Below are 12,140 nucleotides of genomic sequence, written 5' to 3' on the forward strand. Positions count from 1 at the left end.
TCCCCAATATTTAAATCAAATAAATAGCATTTACACACTAAACAACAATTGAAAATGTTTTTTTTTAGATTGCAGTATAAAGACAATAATAGTGCATTGACTTGACATATTAACGATATAAGGATTCGGCCCGAAACGAAGAAATGCTCACAGCCTCGTATTTTCCCGTTTCTAAGCCTCATCCTTATATCGTTGATATGTCAAGTCAATGCACTATTATTGTCTATGTAATTAGAAAAGGATTATTGTCCTCCGGCTTAACTTAAAACAGCGATAATTGCTTTTGTAGTTCGGATGTTAGATACATGTATTATCTCGCACTTTTGACAGCCATCGAAATAAGATACATTTATTTAAATATAAAATATTTAAGAATTAAGAAACATTTAAAACAAGAAATATTCAACTTAAAACTAAAAAGGAAAATATTCATTAAAAAATGGGTGTTCATATGAATATTCAAATCAAAACGGGAGTTCATATAAATATTCAAATTAAAACGAGAGTTCATATAAAAAACTTTGCGAATTATTGTAAAAGTTCCTGAAGTCACTTTTCTTCCGGTTATATATATGTTATTTTAGATTTATATTACGGAATGATTAGTTACATGCTAGAGGTGTACGATATATCAAGGGAATTACAGAGCAGCAACATTAGTGGCATTACGAACCGTAGGGTTATTTCATAGTGGAAATTAACCCTCAGACAAATTTCTAATATATAAAATTGTTGACATTATAATGGTTATAATCTTGCCTCCCGACACGGAATTTTTTAGTAAATGTTAAATAAAAATGATTAATATAATATCTATAAACATAAGGAACAGCTTGTCGTCGTTTGCATATGATATTTAACATATGTCGCATGTACATAGTCTAAAACAAAGGGAATCTCCACTGGCAATGTTCAGGACAACTTGTAACTCTATATAAACAAAATGTGCAAACGCAGTGTAAGCTGTTCGCTTTTAGTCAATCAAAAAAAGTAAGTGTTTGTATATAATTCTTTTTTTTTTTTATTTCTTATTGTATTTTCTGACAACACACATTGTATGTATCATATCGTCATCAGAATTAAATTATCAGATTTTTTTCACATGTTAACCAATATGATAATGTACGTTATTGCTGTGCTTGTATTTGTACTATTGTTTTCTCTTATACCAATATCGACATAAGCGTTTTTACTCTATGGTTTTTGATACTATTAGTTACACAGTGCGCTAGCTCGGACTAATAGATAAATGCATAAGTCCCATGTACAGGTAACCGAATACGATATAATCCGGGCCAGTAAATTCCATACGGAATGTACTGAACCCGTTTATGATCAACGAAATGCATTTTCAAAAGGATTGTATGCAGACTTTGACAAAACTAGAAAGTCAAATATCCATGATAAAACAATGTTCTTTTAATCCATGAAAATTGGTATCCACATTGATCGGCATTCCATTGTGCGGGTTGATATAAAAAAAAAACTAACAAGTTTAACCACGCTGTATATACACTTATAGATCAAAGTGGGAACATTATTGTATTCAGCGTTTAAATTGTTTATAGCTATACTTTAAAAGAGAGGCAAAATATACCTTAGGGACATTCAAACTTATAAGTCGAAAATAAACAGACAAACAAACGACAGCACACAAAACACAACATAGAAAACTAAGACTGAGCAACAAGAATCCCACCAGCAACTGGGGATGATCTCAGGTGCTTCATAGTTTTTTTCACTAAGGGACTGATGTTTTTTTTAAAGTTCTAATGGAATATTACCATTATAGATTCCTGACCTGAAATAACAGGAATTTTTTTCAGACACTGACGATGTGGTTTATTACTCTTTTGTTGGTGTTGTTTCTAACGGCGAACGGATGTTTTGGTTGCACATGTTTCCCGCAAAGGCCTCTACATGTGGCTTTTTGTAGAAGCAGTTTTGGTAAAGTATTTCATTTGATTCACGGTATAAACAGTAACACTGTATAGAAAGTGTGAAATGATAAAACGGGTAATTGTGAATTAAGCATACTAGAAATAACTGGGTATCCGAAATATAATTGAAAAAGATTTGCAATACAAATAAATGATGACGCAAATTGTGAAAGAACGATTTTGAATTACATCTAATTGTTTCTTGTCGTCTTTCAGCTAGTTTTTCAGAGAACGCAAGTGTTATGTTTTAAAAGGTTTTAAATATATATATAAGAATAAACTACAACTGCAGCATTATTAAATAGAGAAAATCTGTCATACGGTTCTACAATGTTATTATGGTAAATTCGAAAATGACTACTATTATGGATAAAGAAGTTATCTTTAAAATTAAAAAAAAATCCCCTGAATTTATGACAAAATAAAGGTACATGACATATCTTTTATATAACACATAAGTGTATGTCTTCAATCCTTAGTTGACTGCCCAGCCGTGATCTTCATATTTAGATCATTTGACTTGACTCGTTTGGGTGCCTCATTTTCTCATGGAATATTATATTTTTCTCTGTATAAAATCAAGTTCATATTTGATATTTTCAAAAAAATATTACATTTAAGATTGAACGGGTACTTGTTTGTAGTTAATTTATGTAAAATAAATGAGAAAATGATGATAACCAAAGAAAATATTTTTTATCGGATGTTCTTCTCATTTGATTTTTGCCAAGCTAATCTTTTTGTTGCTTATTTTTTTCTTCTTAATTTAGTTATAAAGGGGAAACCTGTGAAGGAGGAACTCAATCCCCCTATTGATGAAGGCGATTTGTACAGGAGCGACTTCAGGTATCGGAATGTCAAGAGAATATTTGACGTCAATGTAATAGAAGTGTTTAAGGTTAGTTCATAAACCTGTCATTTCAGAAAGGGCGTTCATGTTAACACATAAATCGAACAATTCTGCACCTTCTAGGGGCATATGGCATATGTAACAGATTAATTTACATTTGAAATAAATTGAGATTGGCACCTTGTGTATTTATTCTTTTGTCTTACATGTCTTATGTCAATAGTTTTTTTCTGCCTTTTACAAATCAGATTAGTCAGGTCATTTACAACTGATCAGGTCGTTCGTTTTTTGCTTGAATTTGACTTATAGTTTATCATACTGTATCAGTTTGTTCATTGTTAAAAGCCATACGGAGATCTTTATAGAATTAAATCAACTTCTTTAGGACTCTCTTGGATATTTGTCTTGTTGGCATTAATACCACATATCCGTAGTTTATATTAGATGTAGTAAGGAAAACGCAACGAAATCGCAATGACAAAATGCAAATTATTTCATTTTTCTTAATATATACTGCTCGGAGCAAAGACACACATATACAATTTAACTACAGAATTGTTTCATACACTACAAAAAATTGGTGTTCCCGAAAAAAAATTAGATATGAAAATGAAACACTTGTGCTTAAACATAATAAAAGAATAATGTTTTTTAAAACTATGTTGATATAATTTAATTGACCGGGTTTTTTTTCTTGTAAAAGGCACCTGACAACGTTCAAGTGAAACCAGGAGATGTTATCCAAGCTGTTACTGATGCTATGGGGTCACTGTGTGGTGGATATTTGGAATTAGATACCGAACAAATAATTATAGGTTGTATATTTATATGTACTGGTTTAAATATCAATTATATAATTTGCACTGTTATACATCTTGTATCACTATCCAGAAGCAATATGCGTAAATAAAATAAAATTGCGAATGAAAATTCGTTTCTCCTGTTACTGTTTATATATATATTTCTTTTTATTTTATCTGGATTGTCGATAATAAAACTGTAAGAAAATTAAATCGCTTAAAATCTGGTTTTTTAAAACATTTTTGACACAACTTGACAGGTTTACATTATAGAAACTAGGGCTTGAACTCCCTCAGGCAAAGCTGACATAAGCTGAATTTTGCAATTCTTTGGGTCCTTAATTTTTGGTCATATACAATGTAGCTCTTCGCGTGTTAATGTCTTGTAAATCATTTGCCTTCACATGTTTGAGTTTAAGCATTCCTGAATACGAAAGATCCAGAAAACCGCATTGGACACACGAAATAAATGTTGTAATTTTCGGTATCTGACATATAAGATATGAAACTATACAATACAATACAATAATACAAATAGTTTATTTACGTCCAACCATTAATATTACAAAACATAACATACTCACGAATACATATAATAATATACAACATTAATGCCATTCCAAAAGGAATTATGAGAGGCGGGATTTAAAAAAATTGAAATTAACTATACTAGACTTCGCCATTGATTGGGCTTTCATACTGTTTTGATTCTGGCACTACTGAGGAGTCGTATGTAAACAAAACACTTATCCTTCATATCATTATATAGGCCTTGTGTTTTTGATAAGGGTTACAACGACTAGGTGAATGTTACAGTTGGTGAAATTTTTGCCCATCAAGGTCTCACAACCTTGGTAGTTATCATTTCTGTGCGGACACGCAAAATCATTCAAGCTGTTATTTCAATACATTTTTTTTCCCCCAAATAAGATATTTATTACATTTGAAACGCTACCCTACAGAACAGATGGCCCTGGAACGTTCGTGCAGAACGTTTTGAGTTCTCTCCACTTGTTCAATTTATACTATATTTAAATTGTTTAAATTCTGGTGTCTCTGATTAGCCATATGTAAACTAAACGGGCTGATCTCGTATTACATTATAAGACATGTATTTTCGACTAGATTAGTGTAATCTGGCGTACTTTAGATAAATTATGCCATAATTTCAATTATCGTTAAAATGTTAACACCGGGCGAAACCACAATACAATTATTTTATACGCTATCCGGTTTAACATTTAAATGACATGCAGATACTTTTACCCAAACCTATTTTGTTCAGAACAATTTTTATGGTTCAAATTTCACATGTTGTTTAAATCTGTTTTTGTAGGTACTTTTGTTTTTTATGTTTCAGGCGGAGTAAATAAGGATGGTCAGATAACGTTTGGTTCGTGTTCCCACGAGGAACGAAATGGGGTTACACCTTTGCAGTTAAAAGGCTTGAGAGGAGACTACTCTTGCTAATAAATGTATTTTAGTAAGTCGCAAGTAATTAAACCTATTCGTCAAATATCGTTGTAGGATATAACAACTGAAAATTTCAAAAACAGTAATTTATTTAATTACTTACCAGGGGTTTTCGAATTAAAAAGAAGAATACATGTGTATATAAAATATTGATCTCAAATTCAATATGAATATTTACCTTTGCAAACATACAAATTATGAATTGGCAGAGTCTAAACTTGATAAAATCCAAAGAATTCCATTCATTATGCAAATAAATTTGATATAATTGAACTTATAACTAACTGTTAAACTGATCTCAAATACAAATAATCGTCCAATTGAATTTATAATAAACGTATTTCGTTGATCGCAATTTATATTCAAACAAGCAAATCATCACTCAGAAATAAAGCTCATTTTTTAAATAACAAAATTTATACAAGTGATGTAGGGGAGGAGGGGGAGATAACAAAAATACCAAATTTGAAGGAAAATTCAAAACGGAAAGTCCCTAATCAAATGGCAAAATCAAAAACTCAAACATATCAAACGAATGGATACATGCATTTTCTTATGTAGAAAATGGTGGATTAAACCTGTTTTTTTAGTTAGCTAAACCTCTCAATTTTACGACAGTCGCATAAAGTTCTATTATATTGACAAAGGTGTGTGAACAAAACAGACCGACAAAAATAGGGGTGCAGCAGTCAACATTGTTTTATAAACTTAATCACTATAAAACAAATGTGTTATAATCTTAATCACTATGAAAACAAATATGTCAACAAAGAAACACAAAAAGGCATACAGACACAGCACGCCAGCAAAAACGAAAGACAGGAATACAAAATTCACCATAGCAAAACAACACAATGACGGAATGTACAAGTACCGAGCCACGATAGATGGACATTACAAAAAATTGAATAAACAGTAAAAGTAATATTCACAAAGACAAAAAACAGAATACTATAAAACATTATTTTATATAGATGATAAACAACGTCAACACCTCAATTTTACACTTCAAGACCATCATGTATTATTTGTGCAGTTGATACAGAATATTATCAACAAGGTCTTGGTATCTTCCGATAAACTTTTGTACATAAAAAGGACGAGACGTTCTTTGACAGACCCCTGGTTCCTCAACTTTCTGCTCAGACCCTTGAATTTTCTTTACAAATTGTTATACTGATTAAAAATGTAAATATTTCATCATTTTCTGTTTCAAAAAAGGTTTGATTCTGTTATCACTTACACTATCCGTTGATGTTTTGTTTTTATCTAACAGTATTCTCATTTCTTATATATTTATTTCAGCATAAGATTATATTTATATTTACATAAACTAATCTAAAATATAATATTTCTCATGATATTTACAGAAAGTACGTCCTAATAACAAAGAATTAACGTGTCATCTATGTACATTTTTGAATACAAAACTGGTTGTCAACTGACATGCAAACGCAGTAAAGAATAAGAAAATTGTAAATGTGAATGAGACGTAGACGAAAAGATAAATTTGTCTATATACTTGAAGTTATATACAATTGTTGAATTTAAAAATAAAATATTGTATTTTTTTAAACTAAAGAAAAAATAAAGAACATATCTTATATAATAATTGATTTCTAAAGTTGCTTTCGTTGTTGTTTGCAATTTGTTTTTAATTTTCTTATCACCCCAGTGGTGTATATTTTTTATTTCAATATAAGAATAAGGAGATGTAGTATGATGCCCATGAGACAACTATCCACCAAAGTTCAAATGACGTGGATGTAAGCAATTGTAGGCAACCGATTGACTTTCAAAAATGAGAAAATCCTATTCCGTACAACAAAAAAGACACAAAGTACATATCTGAATGTACTCGCAGTTACTGACCGCTTATTCAAAGTCAATAACAACTAATAAAGAAAATCATGTATCGAAGACTAACATGTAAAATGGATGTAGCGTATAGACGCCATTAAAAGTTAGAGAAATACATGACCTTGTGAAATGTAAAAATTTAGGTATCGACAGATTGAAGTACCGTGAAAGTGCATATTTGTATAACAATAATATTCAGTATGGTTATTATATACTGATAACAAAATCAATATATATACCAATAAAAACAATATTCAAAAGATCTAATTACAGTGATGAATTGATACATATGTGACTTAAAGTGGGTATTCATTTTCGATTTTACCATTTTTATACCGGGAGCGAGAGAGGAGCTATTAGGTTCACTTTACATAATTGGTCTTTGATCAACTTTATTCTTGCAAGCTGTAATTTATGACACTTTCCATCATTTCTGTCTTTTTACGAGACAGTGATTGACCCTACTAGTGCATCTTACATATGAGATTTAATCTTTCTGAATGTGCATGGGATATTTACAACTAGACTTCAATTAGAAAAAAAAACCTAGTCAATCAGAAGAATTGATCTACAAACAAACAAAAATTGAGAAAGGAAATGGGGAATGTGTCAAAGCGACAACAACCCAACCATAGAGCAGATAACAGCCGAAGGCCACCAATGGGTCTTCAATGTAGCGAGAAACTCCCGCACCCGTAGGCGTCCTTCAGCTGGCCCCTTGAAAAATATGTATACTATTACAGTGATAATGGACGTCATACTAAACTCCGAATTATACACAAGAAACTAGAATTAAAAATTTTACAAGACTAACAAAGGCCAGAGGCTCCTGACTTGGGACAGGCGCAAAATTGCGGCGGGGTTAAACATGTCTATGAGATCTCAACCCTCCCCCTATACCTCTAGCCAATGTAGAAAAGTAAATGCATAACAATACGCACATTAAAACTCACTTCAAGAGGAGTCCGATGTCAGAAGATGTAACAAACGAAACTAAATAAAATGACAATAATCATGATAATACAAAAATAACAACAGACTACTAGCAGTTAAGTGACATGCCAGCTGCAGACCTCAATTAAACTGATTAAAAGATTATGTCTTCATCATATGAATATCAGGCACAATCCCTCCCGTTAGGGGTTAAGTATCATACTTTCATAAAATATATGAGAATAACATAACCCTTGTCATGCCAACAACTGTTTTTTTAAATAAATGTGTTTAGTTCCGAACAAGAAAACTTCTGAAAAGGGATCGACCCTATTTACATGTGAAGAAATTGTCGTTACAAGAAACAAAGCTGAGACAGATTTTTAATTCTCGGTAATATACACGTATATTCTATGTATGCACAAAGACATATAATACAATTAGTCTATTTATGTGTCTGGTATACACACATTTACGAATATATACCTTTTTTTTATTTTACACAATGTTTCGTAAATGAAAAAAACTGTATGTAATATTTATGCGAAATTTAGCATATTTATGTAACACGCAGATACGTGTCCAACCCTCCAAGCGTATCCATATGCATCATCTACAAAATTATCAAATAACAAGAAAAGGAAAATTCATTACTGACAGTCCCTTATCAGATGGCAAAATCAAAAGCTCAAACACCTCAAACGAATGGAATAACATCTGCAATATTGGGCCGTACGTAACGGAAGTGACGAACAGCCGCTTTCCCCTAGTGACAACTGCCATATTCCTATCTTAGACCGACGTCACATATCAGCGTATAGCTCCGACGTACGCCAGGCGTGTTAAAAAATCATGTACGCTGCCAATACGCTACGCAGTGATGTTAAGGTTGATCGCCAGACAAAATGAGCCAAAAAATGCCGTTTTTTCAGTGTCTTGCTTAATAAGAGGAAATTGGCATCGGTTCAACCTCATACTTGCATTTATGTATTCTGAATGTGTTTTTCCTTAAAAAAAAATATACAAACTATATTTAGACCATAAATGTTGGTCTCGTGATGTTTTTAAATTGAAAGTAGACACACTGCTAAAGAAACGGGACAGAACAAGGGCATACTGTTGATAAAATTTTATAAATAAGGTATCTATGTATTGGAAATCATCTATATTTTATTAAAAATACATGGCAAAGTTTTACATTACAGTATGTTTAAGTGAATAGATGAGTTGAAATGGCAAAAAGCTAAAAAAAGACGGATTTTCTCTCTTTCGTTTCAGTTTCTAGACTAAACCCGTATCGATGCATTCTTTGCCACTATGCAAGAAATTGTTAAAAACTACACTCTTTCAGACAGAAAAAGAATTTCTAAAGTAAAATGTTAGTATGCCCTGGTTCTAGTCCGTTTTCATTAATTAATTGACAATATAAAAGGTAAACATGAACTTTAAAACGTTTGGATGACGTGACGATATGTATCCAATGTTTGTTGTACTAGATGAATTAGAACTGAGAATGTTTTAATAAAATATTTGAAATATACCTATAAAACAAAACCTCTTACAAGGTTACAAGTCTCAAGAGAACCAATTTGAAGGCTCTTTAAGGGTTTACAATACCCTACTGTATAGTGTGTTATTGATATATTTTTTTACTGCATTGCTCATTTGTATTTTATACTATTTTAACTTACCTAAATGGATCCTTTAACAACGCATTAAAACTTTTCTATTGAATACTCATGAATAAGCTCTCTGGTTACAAATATATATATAACAACCCCCTGTTTGCCCCTTTTGACATTTGACGTTTTTTCCCAATTTTTCTTCTTCTTTTGTATGAATGATTTCCGATTTGTTTGATCAATAATAAGTGTTAACATACTAGTTCATTATTTTTAATTCTATTTTTTTTTTGTAGAACTCCAAGAGGCACCCATAAGGACATATGATGATGATGTTGATGGAATGGAAGTATGCAGACAATTTCTTTTCAAGCTTCGTCTTGAAAAAAATATGTTGAATGTTTATTGGTAAATTAAAATAAATATGTATATAATTCACAATTGTGTTGACTTTTTCACCAACATTTGAATTTGCATTTTCCTTCTCCTGTATTGTGCACCTCATATAAAAACAACATTTGAATCTTTTTTAATTTTTTTTTATTTATTTCAAATACATCATGACAAATTTATGAACAAAATAACAACTGCAGCAAACATTTCTTTTTACAAAATATTTGAAAAATGTAAAAACTTTCCATGAATATTCATTGGAATCAAGATTGCAGACAAGCAGACTACACATTCATTATGAATACATGCAACTTTGCTAAAATATTAATAACAAGATCTACAAAAGACAAAGAATCTATAAAATACTGGGATGACAAGTCTAAACCTCAATTACAAGAACATCTAAAAACGCCTGCAGCCCCTAAATATGATACCACCATCAGTCCAGCTCAAAGATTCCAGAACTACAATAATTATATTACTGGGTGTCCAAAAATGGCAATCCCATTTGATAAGTTAACAAGTATCTACTACGGCTAAAACATTACATGTCTGTTTATTTCATATCACACATGTAGTTAATGTTGAACTTAAAGTGAGGGGCTTGTATATTACCGGAATTGGACTGGGTGAACACATGATTTTTTTTTTTGCGGATACACATGCAAATGGAACCACACAATGGCATATGTTTAAAGGCCCCAATAATAATTAACTATGATTGGCATGAACCTATCACATGTATCATGTTTGTTAAAAAAAAGCCTACTATATATATGAGCAAACATCAAACCTTCACACTTCTAAAACACATCACACCTAATTTGCAGAATCAAAAACCAACCAGAAAGACAAATTCGAAGTACCTAAGAATATGCATCATGTGATCAGCAGAACCGATGTCAACAAAACTAGATCAACAGCAAGGAGAAGATTGTTTGGTAAAGGTAATTAGATGTTTATATCATTGTACCCGAGACTTTAAAAATGTCAAAGACCTAGCAGGAACTGCAATTTTCAATTAGGATATAACTGTATTGTATTTCAAGCTTGAACAGCATCAATTGGTTATTTTATGTTTGCAAATTTAGTTTACTGGCAACTTGTAAGCGGAGCCAATTAATAGGTATTTGCAACCACTAAATCACCAATTGATGATGTCGGACCTTAAAACATACATTTAGAATATTTTAATTTAACTGATAGAAAAAATCGATAAATGACGTTGAGAAACACCTATGGAAGCATGGTTCTTTTATTTCCTCGTTTAAGCTATCTAGAATGCAATATAACAGACATAAATATTTTTCAAACATTGTTAATAAATATTATTTAGACAATAGTTATTAAAAAATCCTTCATTTATACTTTCAGAAAACAGAGGAAGTCAGATGTTAATGGAATTGCCCAAGTCCAATAAATCAGAAATGGTCAATAAATATGTTGCATCAACAGTAGAAGGTATATATTAGATTAATAAAACATGTATGTGTCTAAAACAGTCAAGTTATATTTTTATGCAATTTGTTCGGTATAACTTCAGTGGACAATGAAAAACATTTTGAAGGATTTAGATTCGAGGTTCTACCAGACTAACTATTTAAGTAAAGGCCACCATTTTCATTCCAAATCATGATTCTATTTTAATATGTGGCATTGGAATGGAAATAAATGTATTGTATTTGAGCCTGGCCAATTAGTAAAACTTGATTTTACTGTCACAAATATCTATTTTTTAATGTTTAATACTAGATCCTGGAATATCCAAATTATTGACAAACAAAGCAGGTGTCGCAGAATCTTAAAATGCTCTGAGATCTCATAAACATGTTTAACCCCGCCGCAATTTTGCCCCTGTCCCAAGTCAGGAGCCTCTGGCCTTTGTTAGTATTGAATTTTAGTTTCTTGTGTATAATTCGGAGTTTAGTATGACGTCCATTATCACGGTACTAGTATACATATTTTTAAGGGGCCAGCTGAAGGATGCATAGGGGTGCGGGAGTTTCTCACTACATTGAAGACCCATTGGTGGCCTTCGGCTGTTGTCTGCTCTATGGTCGGGTTGTTGTCGCTTTGACACATTCCACATTTCCTTTCTTAATTTTATCTTATAATAAAACTCTCCACATTCAAGCTGCTAACAAAATAATAATTGTTTTATGATAATAGATACAAGAAGATGTGGTATGAGTTCCAATGAAACAACTCATATTAATGAGCATTAATATTCTTAGTTCATTTGACATATAAATATATTTATATTGGAAGA

General features: G+C 31.5%; 1 long non-coding RNA gene across 2 annotated transcripts; it reads left to right on the forward strand.

Annotated features, from left to right (window-relative positions):
* The first annotated feature begins 901 nt into the window (after positions 1–901).
* On the forward strand, positions 902–9,836 carry LOC143070642 (uncharacterized). 2 transcript variants are annotated; one of them, XR_012976618.1, is made up of 6 exons: positions 902–990; positions 1,827–1,947; positions 2,711–2,838; positions 3,494–3,605; positions 4,951–5,073; positions 9,775–9,836. It is a non-coding gene; the product is annotated as an uncharacterized LOC143070642 (long non-coding RNA). The 2 variants fall into 2 exon arrangements; XR_012976617.1 differs by lacking the exon at positions 9,775–9,836 and adding an exon at positions 6,434–6,658.
* The last annotated feature ends 2,304 nt before the right edge of the window (positions 9,837–12,140 follow it).

Source organism: Mytilus galloprovincialis, chromosome 4 (assembly GCF_965363235.1).
Source record: "Mytilus galloprovincialis chromosome 4, xbMytGall1.hap1.1, whole genome shotgun sequence".
NCBI lineage: Eukaryota > Metazoa > Mollusca > Bivalvia > Mytilida > Mytilidae > Mytilus > Mytilus galloprovincialis.